Raw genomic sequence first — 18,786 nt, 5'->3', positions numbered from 1 at the left:
CAATATTATCTCTGAAAAAAAACGGGAAATTAAAAGTCTGCTTTATATCAAGTTTAAATCCAGTCTTGACAAATAAGTTTCAAAAAAATCAATATATTGATATTGAAGTAGTGTCATGCACTCAATTCGCTTACTCCAGAGAATACTGCTCCATCATGACATAAGAGAAATGATTCCAAACATATTTCCCTGCTTCTGAATTCAGTTTTTGGAAGAGATTTTTTTTCATTGATATGCCTGAAGCAAATCCTTGTGATTGAATTCAAACTTGTGTACTGCTATAGGCCCTGTTTTTTTTTTTTAATGTAGGAGTACTGCTATTTATTCAGCCACTGATTAGGCTGGTTGAATTTTGCATGAACTCCACCTTACTTCCCCCCCCCCCCATTTTTTTATAATTTTATTTATTGAATCACTGTGAGAGCAGTTACAAAGCTTTCGGGTTTAAGTCTTGGTCATACAATGAAACACCCATACCTTCACCAGTGCCCATTCTCCACCACCAAAAACCCCAGTATACCCCCATCCCACACCCTCCCCCTACCTGTGGGGCAGATGATTTCCAAATCACTCTCTCTCTACTTTGATCACATTCAACATTTCGACACCACACCCACGATTATTATTTGGGATTTTACCCCAACACTCAGATCTGCCGAAAATGCAACAGTAGACAATTTGTTTTCTATTGCTGGTCATGAATAATATATGATGTTGTGCGGTTGCAGTAATGGCTGCGCAATTTAGTAATTCCAAAATTTTAACAATTAAATCTGGAGAGATTTCCTGCCAAAACCTGCTACTTTCCGAGATCTGTTCCTGAGTCTCTGGAATCATGGCCAGCTTGATCAGGAACCAGAGAGGCCATTTGTGGGTGGCAACTCGCAGTCTCGTTGGGGTGGGGAGGAATGGGCCGGCTCCACCCCCATCCCATGAATCCCTGCTTGTCTCGTCATTGCAGGCCCAAACCTGACTATCCAATGGTTTTTGGCAGATGGCGGCCACTGAGCTGCCTAAGGGGAACAGGTCAAGGCACAAAACCTATTCCCACCTGGGGTGACCCAGAGCCAGTGACCTACTGCGTGGCCCACACGCATTTCTGCCAAAAGCCATTGGGTTTCAAGATTTGTTTCTGAGACTCTGGGTTCATGGATGTTAAGTAGCTTGATCAGGAGTCAGAGAGGCCGTTTGTGGGTGGCGACTCAGGGTCTCATTGGGACGGGGAGGAAAGGGTCGGCTCCACCCCCATCCCATGAGGCCCCTCGTGTCTCATCACTGTGGGTGTAGGCCTTGTTTTGTTTTATTTTAGTTTTTCATTCCAGGACAGACTTCACTTATAATTCCATATTAATTATTTTACCACCCATATTGTCAAATTATTTCAATCATATCACTGCTATTAAAGCCTGTTTCCCACCACTCTGCTAGAATAAAAGCCTGACATAACAAAAAAATAAAAAAACAAAGATTCATTTTTCTTTAGTTTCTTGAAAGTCAGAGGGATTTAATAGTGAATGAATATAAAAACCAAGTTTCTCAAAGAAAAAAATATCAATGATTAATTTAGTATTGGTGAATAAAAGAAAAAGTCTTTGAAAATAAGGTTCAGAGTGGGGACTATCAAAATGTCTCTCTGAAGGCATTGCTCCTTAGCCTGAACTCCACAGGAGCAGAAATACCATAGAAAGAAGACCCTGAAACCCAAAAGGCAGTATATTAAATTTCCTATAACCCCGGGGTTGTATGTGATGACACTAAAGACTTACATGCAGTGCTGAAGAAGAATCATAAAATTATTTCCTTAGAGGAAACCTCAAAGTTGTAGAGAGTAGAGTAGGGAATATTATAAAAAGAAAAGCACTGTAGCACTGTCTTTCCGTTGTTCATAGATTTGCTCAAGCGGGCACCAGTAACATCTCCATCGTGAGACTTGTTACTGTTTTTGGCATATCAAATACATCATGGTTAGCTTGCCAGGCTTTGCCGGGTGGGCACTATACTCTCGGTAGCTTTCCGGGCTCTCCGAGAGGGGCAGAGGAATCGAACCGGGGTCGACCTGGGTAGGCTGCATGCAAGGCAAGTGCCCTACCTGCTATGCTATCATTCCAGCCCTAAGAGAAAAGACAAAGGATAAATCAGTGTGGTCCACGGAGCAGAGTGGGTAAGGGTAAAAACTAGAAACTGAGTGAGAGTGAAAGGAGAAATCAAGATGGGTAATAGTTTCCACGTGCTAAGGATTTTCCAGAAACTGTACTAGGGTCTTCCCACCCACTAGCCTCAAGGTCAAACAACTCTATCCTAAGAACCTTGTGAAGCAAATTATCTTCACCTTCTTTCATTCCCAAGAAGTGAGTCTAAGGGAAGTGACTGATCTTATCAGCTTCCTGCTCTTGAAGGACCTCCTCTTTGAGGTCACGGAGGGTCATTCAAACACTGAATTGATTAATTTCCGTGTCCTTCATTCAGTCCTGCTCACCTTCCAATTACATTTCCCATGAGGCCGAGGAATGGTTCTAGGACAGACAGACTCTCAGTCTCTTTGTTCCTGTCCTTGTCTCTGTCTCTCTGTCTCTCCCTCTCTCTTAATCACACTCCATCAAAGATGGAAAGATAGAAAGATTTTTAAAAAAAGTGCCTTTACGTACTTTACTTGAATCACTTGTAATCCCTTTGATTGTCAATTTGCTCAAGCAGGAGCCAGTAACATCTCCATTTGTCCCTGACATGTGCTAGTGTAGCCCAATGGCATCTGCTCGCTCCAGGAACATGAAGAGCCTCAAACCGTTTGTTCAGGGTTTTGACGAAGAAGTATGACCATCTCGTAGTTGGGCGGCCATGCGTCCTTTTGACCTCTTGTGGAATCCAGTCGGTAACAGCTCTAGTCCAGTGGTCATCTCTAAAACACATTACGTGTCCGGCCCATCTGATTTTTGATGCCTTGGCAGACAAGACAGCATTCCTGATTCTTGACCATCAATGGATGTCGGAACTCCTAATTCCTTCTCTCACTTGAGTAAAATGTGATATTCCAAGCATAGCTCTTTCAATTCCTCTTTGGGAGACCTGAATAGCGTTCTCATCCTGTTTTCATAGGGCCCATGTCTCTGAGGTGTATGTTAGTGCAGGAAGAACGGTGGAGTCAAAAAGATGTGCCCGGAACCAGAGGTTCTTCGTCCTCTTTACAACTTCTTTGATGCTCTTGAAGGTGCTCCACGCTGCTCTCTTCCTCCTGTGCAGTTCAGGTGCCAGGTCATTTGTCATGTTGAGTTCTTGACCTAGGTACACATAGCTGCTGCATTTGGAGATGTTCGTTCCATTGAGAGCAAATGTAACACCAGGGACTAGTTCATTTTTCATGAACATTGTCTTGGTAAGATTCAGCTGCAGTCTGATTTTTCCACACTCATGGTCGAAGTCGGCCAGCATTTGTGCCACTTGGCTAATGTTTGGTGTTATTAGAACTATGTCATCAGCAAAGCGGAGGTTGTGTAGTTGCCGACCATCTATCTTCACTCCCATTCCTTCTCATTCCAGTTGTTGCATGATATTCTCGAGAGTGGCACTGAAGAGTTTCGGTGAAATGATATCACCTTGCCTAACCCCTCTCTTTATATGAATGATCACTTCCTTGTAGAATGGTGAGATCCTGGTAGTGAATCCATAATACAGCTCATGGAGTATCCTGATGTATTGAGTTTGAACGCCCTGTTTGGCTAGGGCACTGATGACTGCTTCACTCTCAACAGATGTAAAGGCCTTCTTTAAATCAATGAACATTAGACAGAGTGGCATATTGAACTCTTGCAAAACCTCAATGAGCTTGGTCACCATGTGGATATGGATATAGTCAATCGTGCTGAATCCTTTTCAGAACCCAGCTTGTTCGCATGTGCTGCTCAGGCCCTGTGTTGCTATAAATTACTCAGGCCACTCCTGAGGTGCTCATTGTGCCTCTCAGGCCACACTGGCAGTGTTCAGAGGACCATGTGAGTCCGAGAATCAAGCCAGGGGCAGCTGAATTCAAGGCAAGTGTCTTATCTCTGTAATCTCTCTGCAGTCCCGAAAGTTATTTGTTTCATTGGCCTCTTGGGTGAGTTCAGAATGGCTATCAAAGGAAAGTCTCTCCTTACTTTACTCCCAAAGTAATGTCTCTCTCTACTGAATGCTACTCAGCCACTGTAAAGAAGCACATGACATGTGCTGAGTCCCCTGGTCATAAGCTCTAAACATTCCTGTAGAAGTTTAGTGACACAAAGCAGATGCCAGAAGGAAACAAAATGATTTTTAGGAAAGAAATCACCCAGACACTTCCAAGGTGTGTGTTAAATTACAAAGTCAACCCACCCAAGGGCTTCTGCAAACCTCTTCTTCCTCCAGACACCAGTGCCACAACCATGTTCCTCCCAAGCTCCTAATGGGAGAAGCTGCTTCATGGTGTTTGCCATCTCTGACAGGGTAGCAAAAGAACAGAGGAATAGTGAGGAGTTTGGGGAAAGGGAATCCAGAGTTTGGACCACAGATCTGTGATCAGTTTATGTGAGACCATAAGGAAAGCTACAAATGACTCCATTTACGTATCTGCAGAAGAAGGGTGGTACTGCTTGAGATGCAGAGTGCCAGGCACCAAACAGAATCAAAACTGGGGGCTGAAGAGATTGTAAAGCAGGTGAAGTACTCACCATGCAAGCAGCAGACCCCAGTTCAATTTGGTACTGCCAGATCAAGAAGGCCCACCGGAAGTGATCTCTGAGAGTAGAGCCAGAAGTAAGCCCTGAAAACAGCCAGGTGTGGAGTTCCCCTACCCCCCAAATAAAACAAAAATAGCTAAATAAATGAAAGGTATTGTTATCACTGCCTTAAGACCGAGTATCATAGTTATGTTTCAGTATACATCATTAAGCCATCTGGGTAGAACAACGGGTAGAGTTTGCCTTGCACACAGCCAACATGGCCAACCCAAGTTCGATTCCTCCGCCCCTCTCGGAGAGTCTTGCAAGCTACCAAGAGTATCTCGCCCGCACAGCAAGGCTGACAAGCTACCCGTGATGTATTTGATATGCCAAACACAGTAACAATTGTCACAATGGAGACTTTACTGAGCCCACTAGAGCAAATCGAGTAATGGGAGGACAGTGACAGTGACAGTGACATGCAAATGAGTCTGTTAATCTCATGGCCACCCTGAGCATTGCTCTAGGGCAGGAATGATGTAGAATGCCCCCTCAAAGATGAGGGTGCTTTCACCAAGAGAAAGGGGAGTCTAAAAGTATTTCAGGAGAGCTTGAGGAAGCTCTTCTCTGGCTGAGAGATCATTTCAGTTTCCAAGGGAAGAGAAACTGAAATTATCCATCATCCCATTGTGTTTAACAGATTTTTGTCATTTTGAAATCTTTTTTTTATTAATGTACTCTTTAATACTGACAGAGGATAAGTGTCAAAGATGAAAGAAACTGCTCTTACTTTACAAATAAAATCTATTTTATCTGTTGTTTCGCGGCTGTGCAACACATCATAAAACACTCCCTACCCATTCTCCATAATTACCACACCATATTTGAAATCTTTAATGATAACCATTTATTATAAACTTTGGAAGAAGTTCTTCTCTTCTAACTCAAATTAAATTGTATTCATTTACCAAGTACTTATTTAGAAACAGGCTGGAGCTAAAGCACAGTGGTAGAGTGTTTGCCTTGTGCATTGCCAGCCGGCAGAACCTGGTTCAATTCCTCCGCCCCTCTCAGAGAGCCCGGCAAGCTACCAAGAGTATCTCACCCGCACGGCAAAGCCTGGCAAGCTACCCAGGACGTATTCGATATGCCAAACACAGTAACAACAAGTCTCACAATGGAGATGTTACTGGGCCCGCTTGAGCAAATCAATGAACAATGGGAGGACAGTGCAGTGCTACAGTGCTATTTAGAAGCATCACATATTCCTGCAAAGAGGATTTTGATAATTCCCAGGTATGTCCAAGAACAAAGAACAAACAACACAAGTCATCACAAGTTGCAAATTCATGAGTGCATGTTACTGACATGTGGGGCTGGGATGTGGGGTTGGCGGGGGTGGGGGAGAAAAGGAGTTAATTCAATACATTACAAAGGACATTACATGGGGGGGATCTGAATTTCTGCTCATTGAATGCAATCTGAATTTCTGACTCTGTTCTCAGGAATGAACCCTCACAGGGGTCAGGGGACTGTATGTAGTGCCAGAGATTGAGTGAGGGTTGATTTAGTTGTAAGACAAGTTATAGTCCAGTATCATCTCTCCAGTCCCAGACTTTATCAGACTTTGTTAGAAATAATCATTTTATGGACCTTGGCAACCATACACCCACCCCATTTCTCCAAGCCATCATTTTCAGGTCGCTTCCTCTATCCACCTCCTCTCATAATGGAAATTCTGTATATCCATTAATATAGATGGCAAATCCACTAAAAATTGTAGATGAACTTCCATCCTTCTGCAGAGCAGCATCTGAACAAAACCATTGCTCCAATTTCTGGAAATTGGAAGAAAGACCTCAAAAAGAGAAGAGCAGCAGTGTTGGCAGATGCGGCAGAAGCCAGGAAAAGCATTCGTAACGTCCACCTGTCCTTCGCCAACTACAAGACCAAGATGACTACCCTCCAACTTCCTGAAAGATCTATCACATCTTTCAAAAGGGCAATGGAGAAGATTATCCATGACTTCTACTCATATCTCTTTGATAGTCACGCTCACCTGCCCACATACCAAATTCCACAGGATGGATATGCCTTTCCCAACGTTCTCCCTTCTGAAATCCAACACGCCATCTCATCGGTAATGAAGTGAAGAGCACCCGGCCCAGACAAGGTCAGACCCAAACACCTGAAGAACCTGCCATCAGTACTCATCAATACACTGGCTCGACTCTTCACACGCTACTGTCTGAATGCAAGGTTCCATCCCAATGGAAAACCAGCAGGACTGTACTACTGTATAAGAAGGGAGACATGTACAACAGTGGCAATTATCGTCCAATCTGCCTGTTGTCTGTCCTCTACAAGCTTTTCACTCAAGTCATCCTAAATAGGATTGGCAGAACACTAGATAAAGGACAACCATGCGAGTAAGCCAGGTTCCAAAAAGGATTCAGCATGATTGACCATATCCACACGATAACCAAGCTTATTGAGGTTTCACGAGAGTTCAAGATGCCGCTCTGTCTAATGTTCATTGATTTAAAGAAGACCTTTGATTCTGTTGAGACGAAAGCAGTCATCGAAGCCCTAGTCAAACAGGGCGTTCAAACTCAATACATCAGGATCCTCCATGAGCTGTATTATAGATTCACTACCAGGATCTCACCATTCTACAAAGAAGTGATCATCCATGTCAAGAGAGAGGTTCAGCAGGGTGCTGCCATTTCACCAAAACTCTTCAGTGCCATCCTCGAGAACATCATGCGACGACTGGAATGGGAAGGAATGGGAGTGAAGTTAGATGGTCGGCAACTATATCACCTCCACTTTGCTGATGACATCATTCTAATAACACCAAATACTAGCCAAGCAGCACAAACACTGGCCAACTTCGACCATGAGTGTGGAAAGGTTGGACTGCAGCTGAATCTCATGAAGACAATGTTTATGAAAAACGGTCTTGTTCCTGATGCTCCATTCACTCTCAATGGAATGAACATCTCCAAATGCAATAGCTATGTTTACCTAGGTCAAGAAGTCAACATGACAAATGACCTGGCACCTGAGTTGTGCAGGATGAAGAGAGCCTTCAAGAGTGTAGAAGAAATAGCTAAGAGGACAAAGAACCTCCAGCTCTGGGTACATCTCTTTGATTCCATTGTTCTTCCTGCATTAATGCACACCTCAGAGAACAGGGCCCTACGACAACCGGATGAGAACATCTTTTGGGTCTCCCAAAGAGGAATCGAAAGAGCTATGCTTGGAGTATCATGCTTCATTCAAATGAGAGAACAAATCCAGAGTTCTGACCTCCGTCAACGGTCAAGAATCAGGGACACTGTCTTGTTTGCTAAGGCGTCAAAAATCAGATGGGCTGGACATGTAATGAGATTTGGAGACGACCGCTGAACTAGAGCCGTTACTGACAGGATTCCATGGGATGTCAAAAGATGGCGTGGCCACCCACCTACAAGATGGTCAGACTTCTTCGTCAAGACAATGAGTGATTGATTTCAGGCTCTTTATGTTCCTAGAACAAGCAGATGCCATTGGGCTACACTAGTACGTGACAGGGAGGAATGGAGATGGTACTGGCGCCTGCTCAAGCAGTAACGGGATGTCAAATGATCAAGTGAATCATTTTATGGAAGATATATAGCCCTATATCAGGAATATGTATGAACATATTCCATGTTGCCCACTGGCTTTAGAATTCAGATTCTACAATTGAAATTAAATCCAACCAAGCTGTTCATTTGATTTTTCAACCAGACTAAGAAGAACTTAAACAGGGATGAATTCTCTCTCTCTCTCTCTCTCTCAGTTTTTTCACTATAACCAACCAATTGTGTTCAGGACTTACTCCTATCGTGATGCTCAGGGATCACTCCCAATAGTGCCTAGAGTCTGGGGATTATAGTGGTGCTGCAGATCAAGCAAGGCATGCACCTTACCCACTGGACTATCTCTTTATCTCTTTGGCTAGAGGAAAATTTATTATTTTCTCCTGTAGTTCTCATTGTGAAAGAAACCTCTACACCTAAACAAGTCTTTCCTTCAGTGCTAAAATGTTCTTTTGAAATGAATTTAATATCACAGAACTCAATGATCCCTACCTGTGCATTCTCATAATTTGATTCCAAAGCCTGGTGTTCAGAGTAGGTTACTGCTCTATCAGCTGCATTCCTGTTCAGAACTGAATTTTATCTGGATTGGAGAGATAGCACAGAGGTAGGCCTTTTCCCTTGCACACGACTGACCAGGCTGACCCGGGTTCAATTCCTCCGCCCCTCTCAGAGAGCCTGGCAAGCTAATGAGAGTATCCCACCTGCATGGCAAAACCTGGCAAGCTACCCGTGATGTATTCTATGTGCCAAACACAGTAACAATAAGTCTCACAATGGAGACGTTACTGGGCCCGCTCGAGCAAATCGATGAACAATAGGAGGACAGTGCTACAGTTCATTCATTCATTCATCATCCTGTTATTCGTCGATTGCCTCCAGCAGGCCCCAGTAACGTCCTTTTCATCCTAGCCCTGAGGTTATATTCAATGCTCTATGACATTTTATTATCTCATTCCTACTTTGGACAAACTTGCAGGCTATCGAATGTAGCCTGCCCACAGGGCAGAGTTTGGCAAACTCCCCGTGGCATACCAAATATGCCAAATACCAGTAACAATGATGGGTCTCATTCTCCTATAGAGCCTTGAATAGTGCTACAGTGTTACTAAATTATCTCAATATTTTAAAAAGATAATTAAAGTAAACACCAAAAACATAGAACTATTTGAGATCCCTATAACACCTTTCACACAATGAGAATGTAGAGATTAAATAATCTTTAAACTATGAGTTAATCCTAAAACTATTTGGTTCATTTACTTTAGATTCCTGGGCCCAATATTTTACATACATCCCCTTGTACTCCTTGATTTCCATTTCCCCTTTCCTGCCAGTCTCCTGGAGTTCCACTGTTATTATATCCTGTAAAAAATATTTTACTCATGCGATTGCAATGCTTTTTAACTTTTGAGCTCAGTAGGGGAAAATGTAGAGGTATTTAATTCTCCAGTTTTATATTTTCTTCCCGTGGGAAATGAAAGTCAAAATCTGAAAAGTAGCAACCTGCAGCAAAATATTATTTTTCTTCTTTTCCCAATATGTCTAAATGGCATCAAGTTTCAAATACTTTATTACAGATAATCCTAACCAATTTAAATGTTCAATTTTTCAATAAAACATGACTCAGGAAAAGTCAATATCATTGTAAATGTGATTTAAAATTTTGCCTTCAAATAGTCTAACTAAATTTCTACTCACTTCAGTGGGAATTATAAAAAGTACATCTGAGGAGGGATTTTGGTCCATGAAATTTAAAATGATTGGACAGTAAGTAAAATATTTCTTGTGCTTATGATTTCATAGAAGTTGTAGAAATTTCAAAAAGAAGAAATTAAAACTCCATAATAAAGAAAATTCAATTAAAAAGCATTGTTAACTTAGTTGGCTTTAAAAAGTTCTGACTTATTTTAAAGAACACACAATGAATAATGCTTCATTCATTGTAAAGAAGTTGTGCAAACATTATTTTTTATTCAAAAGAAAAATGTCTCCAACTTTACATATGACAATCAGCTCTAACATAAAAACTGAATAGGTACAATTATTGCCTGTATCAAGAATTGATCATTTTAGGCCAGAGATGTGGCTCAGAGGCAGAGTACATGCTTTGCATGTGTAAGGTCCTGGATTCAATCCCTAGCAAGATACACACACACACACACACACACACACACATACACACACACAAATGAGCCATCAATGCATGCGAATATATTTTAGTTTTAAACATATGAGCCTAACATCAATTCTAAGAAGAAAGCAGAAAGATAAATAAAAACAAAAAAATTAAAACTTGCTATAATTATTTTCTTACTAAGTCCATGAGTCAAACGTTATAAATCTTTAGAGGCATAACATCTATGTTTTATGACTCTGATTTTTATACTCTAGGAAAAGTTCTGCCAGCTTTTGGACTTGAAAAGTCAACTCTGTTTACCAGATGTCTTGGATTTGGATTCAGTTCTTTTTTGTCCTGACTCTCCTTATTGTTACTTATACCCCCAAATCCCCACATCAAACTAACACTATTTATGTAATGTCCTTTAGTTTCTCCTAGCTTGAATGTACAGTAGACAATACTGGCATGCTAATATTCCTTAAAGTAAACTTTAACACTCCCATATGGACTACAAAAATTAGTCCATATACCAACTGGATATTTCAAAATCTTTTCCTGAAGTCAAAGGATCTTTGTCTTTTGTTCACAATCTGCTTCTGTTGACCTTGTGAACTTGAACTCCTCTACTCTTTTAGAATCTTTTATTCAATTAGATTCACTCTCAGACTTTCTCATACTCGGCTCAATTTGTTTACACGTTACCCCACCCGACCCCCACCTCACTCACACACACACACACACACAGACGCACACACACACCGCCTCTAACACCGGTCATGATTTTCTTTTGATTTCTTATTATCCTTGACAATTCATTTATAATTCACCTTGCCTATGTAATAATTTTTGATCATCACAATAAGAATATCTCTTCTGCTTTCACAGAGCCATAGTTTTTGTCTGTCTCCATTTGCCTGCACTGAGCAATCACTATCTTACAATAATCAAGTTGTATTTGTGTGTGTGTTTCTAATTTTACCAAACTACATTTATAGTTTGTAAAGAAGTAACTCTAACATTCTAAATCCTTATTTACCTGCATTCCACTATAAAGGTGGTGTCCAGTGAGTAAGGTCAGATACACAGCTCTGGTGACGTCACACATATCACAGTTAAGAGAAACCATGGAGCTGATCTGTGCACAATTTGCATAGCTAGAAATAGGAAGCAACTTGCATCCGACATAAAATTGTTATATAAATCACTATTTCTCCCTTCATAAGTAATGAATTTTTAAATAAATGAAACTTTTCTGGGGCCAGAGATAGTACAAAAGATAAGGCACTTGCCTTACATGCGGCTGACCTGGGTTCATCCCTGGCATCCCATCTGCTCCTAGGAGCACTGCCAGGAGTGATTTCTGAGTGCAGAGATAGGAGTAACCCCTGAGTATTTCCAGGTGTGTTACAAAAAAACCCATACAAACAAACAAACAAAACAAAAGATAATAAAATAAATGAACTGTATCTTATAATCAGGAAGCAATGAAGGAAGCAATGAACATGGAAGAAGGAATGCAATATTATAAAAGAATATATTTGAAAACAGTTAAAATGAATGTAATTAATAATAATAAAAGATGACATTTTTAGAAAGCAAATAAAAGAGATCAATTTAAAGAAACTATGTTCAAAAAAAATTTGAGGATGCAACTCAAAACAATTGGATCATAAAAGGGAACAGTACTAATTCCAATTCAAATTCATATACATACTGTTGTGAGGTTTTTGTTAGTATCACCAAGCATGTTCTGCTGAATTTTGACAACCCTATGTGAATTGCATAATTTTTCCAGAAAGGTGGAAATTACCAAAACTGGTCCAAGAAGTAATAGAAAATCCAGTAGAACAACAATTACTGTAATGAATAGTTAACAATTGCCTAACCAAAAGTCACTTGACTCAAGACACAGATTTAAGAAAAGCAGGCAGAAAATTTACCTTTTATGAAAACAGATTCAGAAGTTGTGAAAACATTAAATCCAGACATTGAATAAACTCTTCAGGATTGAAGATGCTTGCTTTGCATCTTGTTGCATCTGGTTTGGACCCCTGGCACCACATATGATTCCCTGGGTACCACCAAGAGTCACTCCTGAGCATAGAGCCAGAAATAGTCCCTGAGCACTCACAGGTGTGACCAAACAACCTCCCAAATTAAGTCTAACCAATTTATCTCACAATCTACCACATTCTGGTAACATATAATACTACAATAATTTTACAAGAAAATAATCTCTTTGAATCACAACTATGAAACTCCCAAATCATACTAATATTTTACCAAATGGATCCAACCATTTATTAAAATAAAAATATTGCATGTCAGATTTAAATATAGACTCTAAGAACACTTAAATATTTTAAAATTATCATTTTGACTATCTACAAGAATAAACTGTGCCAAAATTATTAAGTTACCCTTAATTTTTCAAATAGCATCCGTTAATCTCTAAAAAAGAAAACCCTAAAGTCCCAATACAACCAATAAAAAATCAATCAATAAATAAGAACGATCCTTAATCTGGAAATGGTACAAACCACAAATCTGGAACAAATACCCTGAGAATGAAACATTAGCATAGTCATGAAGAGGTGTTTTCTGAAGCTGAACAGCCTGAATTTGACCCCAACAAAAGCACCTCCTAGCAGTTAGACTGTATCACTGGCATGGGTGAATGAAGTGTGTATGATTATCTGTTTTCCTCTTCTATCCCTTTTTCCTCAGAGGTGAGCAGTCCCCCTCTCATCCCTTAGCTCAAGTTTTTCCTACTAACCACTTTCTCCACATTCACTGTAAGGACTATGAGGAGGAAAGAAGTTCAGCCCAGGTGACTATGCTCCTATAGGTTCCAAGGACTGAAACAACCACACAACCGTACCTGCTTCTGTCATGTGGGTCCTTTCGACCTCACAAGACAGCAACCTTCTTCTGTGCAGCACATAGGCAGGGTTCACCTGCTGTCAGAGTCCTTCAGTTTGATAGTGGTGTGGCTTGGATAAGAGGTTGTCAGTAGCCCTACAACTTGGACACCCACCCCCACCCGCTGATGCTTTCCAGGTTCTTGCAGGTGAAGCTGCAATGGGAAAGGAACCTATGAAATCCTCTACCAGACTGTCCAGTATTCACATGGAAGCAGGTGTTGGCTGGATTAGGGCATGTCCCTTCCTGAATCTACCTTCGGACCCAACTATAATATATATGCTCGTGGACATGAAAGATGAGTTGTTATTGCTATCACATATTCCAAAAGCACACTCTTAAATTACCATAGATATGCACTCTTTGGTATGCATGCACAGTCTATCTGGACAACAACAAAATGCTGTGGCCAGGGAGATGGTTTGAAGAGCAGTAGACAGGTGTTCTGCTCGCAGGAGGCCCAGGGGCAGCCCTGGCCATGGCACAGTCCACTGAAAAATGCTTGGAGAGACCTCTAGCAATTGTCTGGGAGTAGCTCCTGAACACCTCCAACTGCTCCACACACATGCCCGAAAAGAACAAAATGGTGTATTTATAGTATATTTATATGCATACAGCACACTTTGCATTAAGTGTCTTTTCTTTCCAAGTTCTCTTTCTCATCTCAGTGGTAATAACTCTCAAAGCAAGTCAGCCTTCCTGGTATCTGGGATCAGATTAGGCAACCATTCCAAGGACCTGACTATCTTTGAATTGACCTTGGATAAATTTGTTATCTATGGGAAACTGCCTGCATTCTTAGCTTTGTATTATTTTGGTATTTTATATGGTTGCAAAAAGGCTGGAAATATTTCAGTCAATACCCGACCATGATAGAACATTACTATGTACACTTGAGGGAATTTGGGGCCAGGGAGATGCCTCAAAGGGCTGGAGCACAGATTCTACATGTTGGAGACCCATGTTTTATTGTAGGCACCAGGGAATATTCCAAGCACCTTCAGAAATGACCCCAAACATTTAGCTGGGAGTAGTCTCTAAGCACCCTGAGGGATGGGTGACCACCAAATCAAAAATAAATTAAAAAAAATGATCAAAAAGTATAAATCTATTTTTTGTTGCTTTTTGGACCATAGTTCTGGTCATACCCTTGGCTTTGCACTCAGGGATCACTCCTGCCAAGGGTGAGGAGACAATATGGGGTCAAAGATCAAACCTGCGTCAACTGTATGAGAGACAAGCACTTTTCCCATTCTACTATTTCTCGAGTCCCTAAAAATTGGAGATCTTAAAATTACTAGGAAAAGTACAGAAGAATAGCATTGTGAATTTGAGATGTAAATAATCTCAGAGAATAATGTTAATTATGTTATAAAAATAATATAATAGTGTAAATCAATATTTAAAACTTCTGAATAATTCAACAAATCATTACACTATTCCAAGACAAACTGTGAGCTAAGAAAAATATTTGCACTATATGTGACATGACAATGATATCTGTAGAAAAAGGCAAATATCCAAAAAGCTGGACCATCAAAACAGAACCTTGCATCCATGGTAACTCACAGTTCCAAAAGGCCAAATCTAAAGGTTGGACGTGGGAGTCTTCCAGTGGACAGTTCCACAATAAAATTGACCACATCATATTCAATTGATGGTTTTTCCTGACCGATGTTGCTGTTGTCCCAAAATTCCAAATGGAATCGGACCACCGTCTCCTTCATGCAAAATTCTACTTCACAGAGCAGGGAGAAAGGGCTGCAAAGTTTAAGAAGAGAAATCCCAGAACGAACACCAACTGGGAGCTCTTTGGCACTATTGCGGCAATATGGGAAGATGCTGTCATTGACAACATTAACAAATACTATCAACTGGTCCATGATTGTGCGAGAAATGCTGAGAGAGATATAGCCACAAAAAGATGCCTGTCTTCGAAAACTCTCGAGCTCATTCGCCAACGTGGCTTGGTGCAAGCCTCAGGTAACCACAAGCGAACATTCGAGCTTGCAAAGCAGTGCAGAGAAGTGATAAAGGAGGAACTCAAAGAGAGAAGAGCAGCAGTGCTGGCAGATGAGGCAGTAGTCGGGAAAAGCATTTGCAACGCCTGCCTGTCCTTCGCCTGCAAGACCAAGATGACTGCCTCCAACATCCTGATGGATCTATCACATCTTCAAGAAGGGCAAAGGAGAAGATTATCCTTGACTTCTACTTGAATCTCTTTGATAGCCATGCCCACCTGCCCACATACCAAATTCCATGGGATGGATATATCATTCCCAATGTTCTCTCTTCTGAAATCCAACACGCCATTTCATCGGTAACGAAGTGAACAGCACCCGGCCCAGACAAGGTCAGACCCGAATGCCTGAAGAACCTGCCATCAGTACTCATCAATACACTGGCTCGGCACTTCACACACTACCTGTCTGAATGCAAGGTTCCATCCCAGTGGAAAACCAGCAGGACTGTACTACTGTATAAGAAGGGAGACATCCACAACAGTAGCAACTATCGCCCAATCTGCCTGTTGTCTGTCGTCTACAAGCTGTTCACTCAAGTCATCCTGAATAGAATTGGCAGAACACTAGATGAAGGACAATCATGTGAGTAGGCCGGGTTCCAAAAAGGATTCAGCACGATTGACCATATCCACACGATAACCAAGTTTATTAAGGTTTCACAAGAGTTCAAGATGCCGCTCTGTCTAATGTTCATTGATTTAAAGAAGACCTTTGATTCTGTTGAGACGAAAGCAGTCATCGATGCCCTAGCCAAACAGGGCGTTCAAACTCAACACATCAGGATCCTCCATGAGCTGTATTATGGATTCACTACCAGGATCTCACCATTCTACAAAGAATGATCAATCATGTCAAGAGAGGGGTTCAGCAGGGTGCTACCATTTCACCGAAACTCTTCAGTGCCACCCTGGAGAATGTCATGCAATGACTGAAATGGGAAGGAATGGGAGTGAAGATAGATGGTCGGCAACTACACCATCTCCACTTTGCTGATGACATAGTTCTAATAACACCAAACATTAGCCAAGTGGCACAAATGCTGATTGACCTTGACCGTGAGTGTGGAAATGTCGAACTACAGCTGAATCTCGCAAAGACAATGTTTATGAGAAACAATCTCGCTCCTGATGCTCCATTCACTCTCAATGGAACAAACATCTCTGAATGCAACAGTTATATGCACCTAGGTCGAGAAGTCAACATGACAAATGACCTGGCATCTGCGTTGGGCAGAAGGAAGAGAGTGGCTTGGAACGCCTTCAAGAGCATCAAATAAATATGAGGATGAAGAAGCTCCGGCTCCGGGTACATCTCTTATATACTACTGTACTTCCTGCACTAACATACATCTCAGAAACCTGGGCCTTATGAAAACAGGAACATGAAGAGCCTCAAACCGTTTGTTGAGGGTTTTGATGAAGAAGTCTGACCATCTCGTAGTTGGGCAGCCTTGCATCCTTTTGATGTCCTGTGGACCTCTGGAACCCAGCCACAGCCATGCTAAGACCACTCTTCACATGCTCAGATGAACCTCACGCATGAAGGCACCGACTGAGGAGCCCAGTTATGTGGGACCTGGGACTGAGATCTGCAAGCCTGCTCAGATCGGGTCTGGGCTTCCTCCAACCAGAATCTCCATCTTCCAGTAGCTAGAAAGTTACACCCAGCAACTGCAGTTTTCTACTTATTGTCTACTTTTCACTCTCAGAGAACCTGGCAGGTTACCAAAAGTATCCTGCCCACATATATGCCTGACTGAAACCACCTGTAAAGGTGATTAGAGGCTGCCCCAAAAGACTCCAATCTTCTCAGAGAGCCTGGCAAGCTACTGGGAGTATCCCGCCTGCTCAGTAGAGCCTGGCAAGCTACCCATGGAGTACTCGATATGCCAAAAACAATAATAATGATGGTTCTCATTCCCCTGACCCTGAAAGAGCCCCCAATATGCCATCAGGCTACACTAGCACAGGGATGAATAGAGACGTTACTGGTGCCCGCTCGAGCAAATCAGTGAACAACAAGAAGACACTGACAGTGACAGTGACAAGGGTAAACTGTGATGTCTCCATATTTAGGAGACCCCTATTAAACTTCAAAAAGGCACATAATCCTTCATCCACAATTCTATTTGTAGATCCAACTCCGATAGAAACACTAGCACATATGCTCCACGGAGCTGTAAAACAATCTTGTCATAATATTCGTTATAGTTGCGATTACTGAGTCATCTATGACAAAGTCGCAGATGCAGCTAACATGGATAAGCTAGAACTGAATGTCTCAGAATGGTGTGTCTCCCATACATAAAAAGCAAGTGGAATACTTACTTACACAGCAGATGACTTGTATAAAAAATAACCAAACATATCAAACCATGGATTAATGTCAAGCACTGTTTAGAAGTGATATTCAGGACTTATTAGGGATGACCAGGGTCACCCCAGCTATGTTCATCAAAAATATACCCAGAAGTGCTCATGGGGTCATATAGTGCCAGGAATCAAACCAACCACCTGAACATACAAAGTACGTGCTATGATCTTGGGCTAGCTCCTGCCTACCAAACCATATAACAAATACATCTTTGTGGATATCTATACATAAAAAAGGCTTTTAAAGATATAAAATTTGCATGAAATGTCTAAACTTATTTTTCTCAGTGAAGGGACAGATATCAGGATCAGAGATGATTTATTAAAAAAAAACTTTATATTTAAACATTTTTCCTTGTAAAAAAAATTACTAGAATACTAGTAATCACTTAAGTGTGATTAAGTGATATTTAAACATAGTATTCTAGTAATTTTTTTACAAGGAAAATGGATTTTTTTTCAAAACTTACATAATCTTGAAAGATAAAGTGAAGAAAAAAGTAGAATTCCGAGTTAGAAAAATCTTGCTTGACTTTCTAGTTCCACACTGAAAAGTTAGTAATGTCAAACATCACAATTTTGCATACTTGTAAATATTTATCTGTATCTAAGTATCTAGAATATTTAGATATGGGGAAGGCTAAATATTCTAGATTTTTTTGTGGAAAGATGCCTAGATATTTCCATTGACTAGATTTGTAAATATCTAAGTATATATGTAATATATGTTCATGTACTACCTAAACAATATCTAGAACATACTATCACTCTATATTTGCAGAGCAAATGAGTTAATACTTGTCTCACCCAATATTAATTACATTAATGATGAATGTTGCAAAAAAAAATAAAATAAAATGCTCCTTCTCTTTCCATTCAATGAGAAAAGATTATGGAAGTGAAACCAAGCCCAAAATTCCCACACAATTCAGAAACCTGTATCCAGTTTTGACTTCTCTTTAAGTCATAACCGAAAGTTTTAAAACTCTTCTCTTTTCCAGTCAAAGGAACTGAAGCATTATTTCACTAATTACCTTAGAAAACTGGAGA

This window comes from Sorex fumeus, unplaced genomic scaffold (genome assembly GCF_029834395.1).
Source record: "Sorex fumeus unplaced genomic scaffold, SorFum_2.1 ptg000033l, whole genome shotgun sequence".
Classification (NCBI taxonomy): domain Eukaryota; kingdom Metazoa; phylum Chordata; class Mammalia; order Eulipotyphla; family Soricidae; genus Sorex; species Sorex fumeus.
This window is presented reverse-complemented; position numbering follows the sequence as displayed.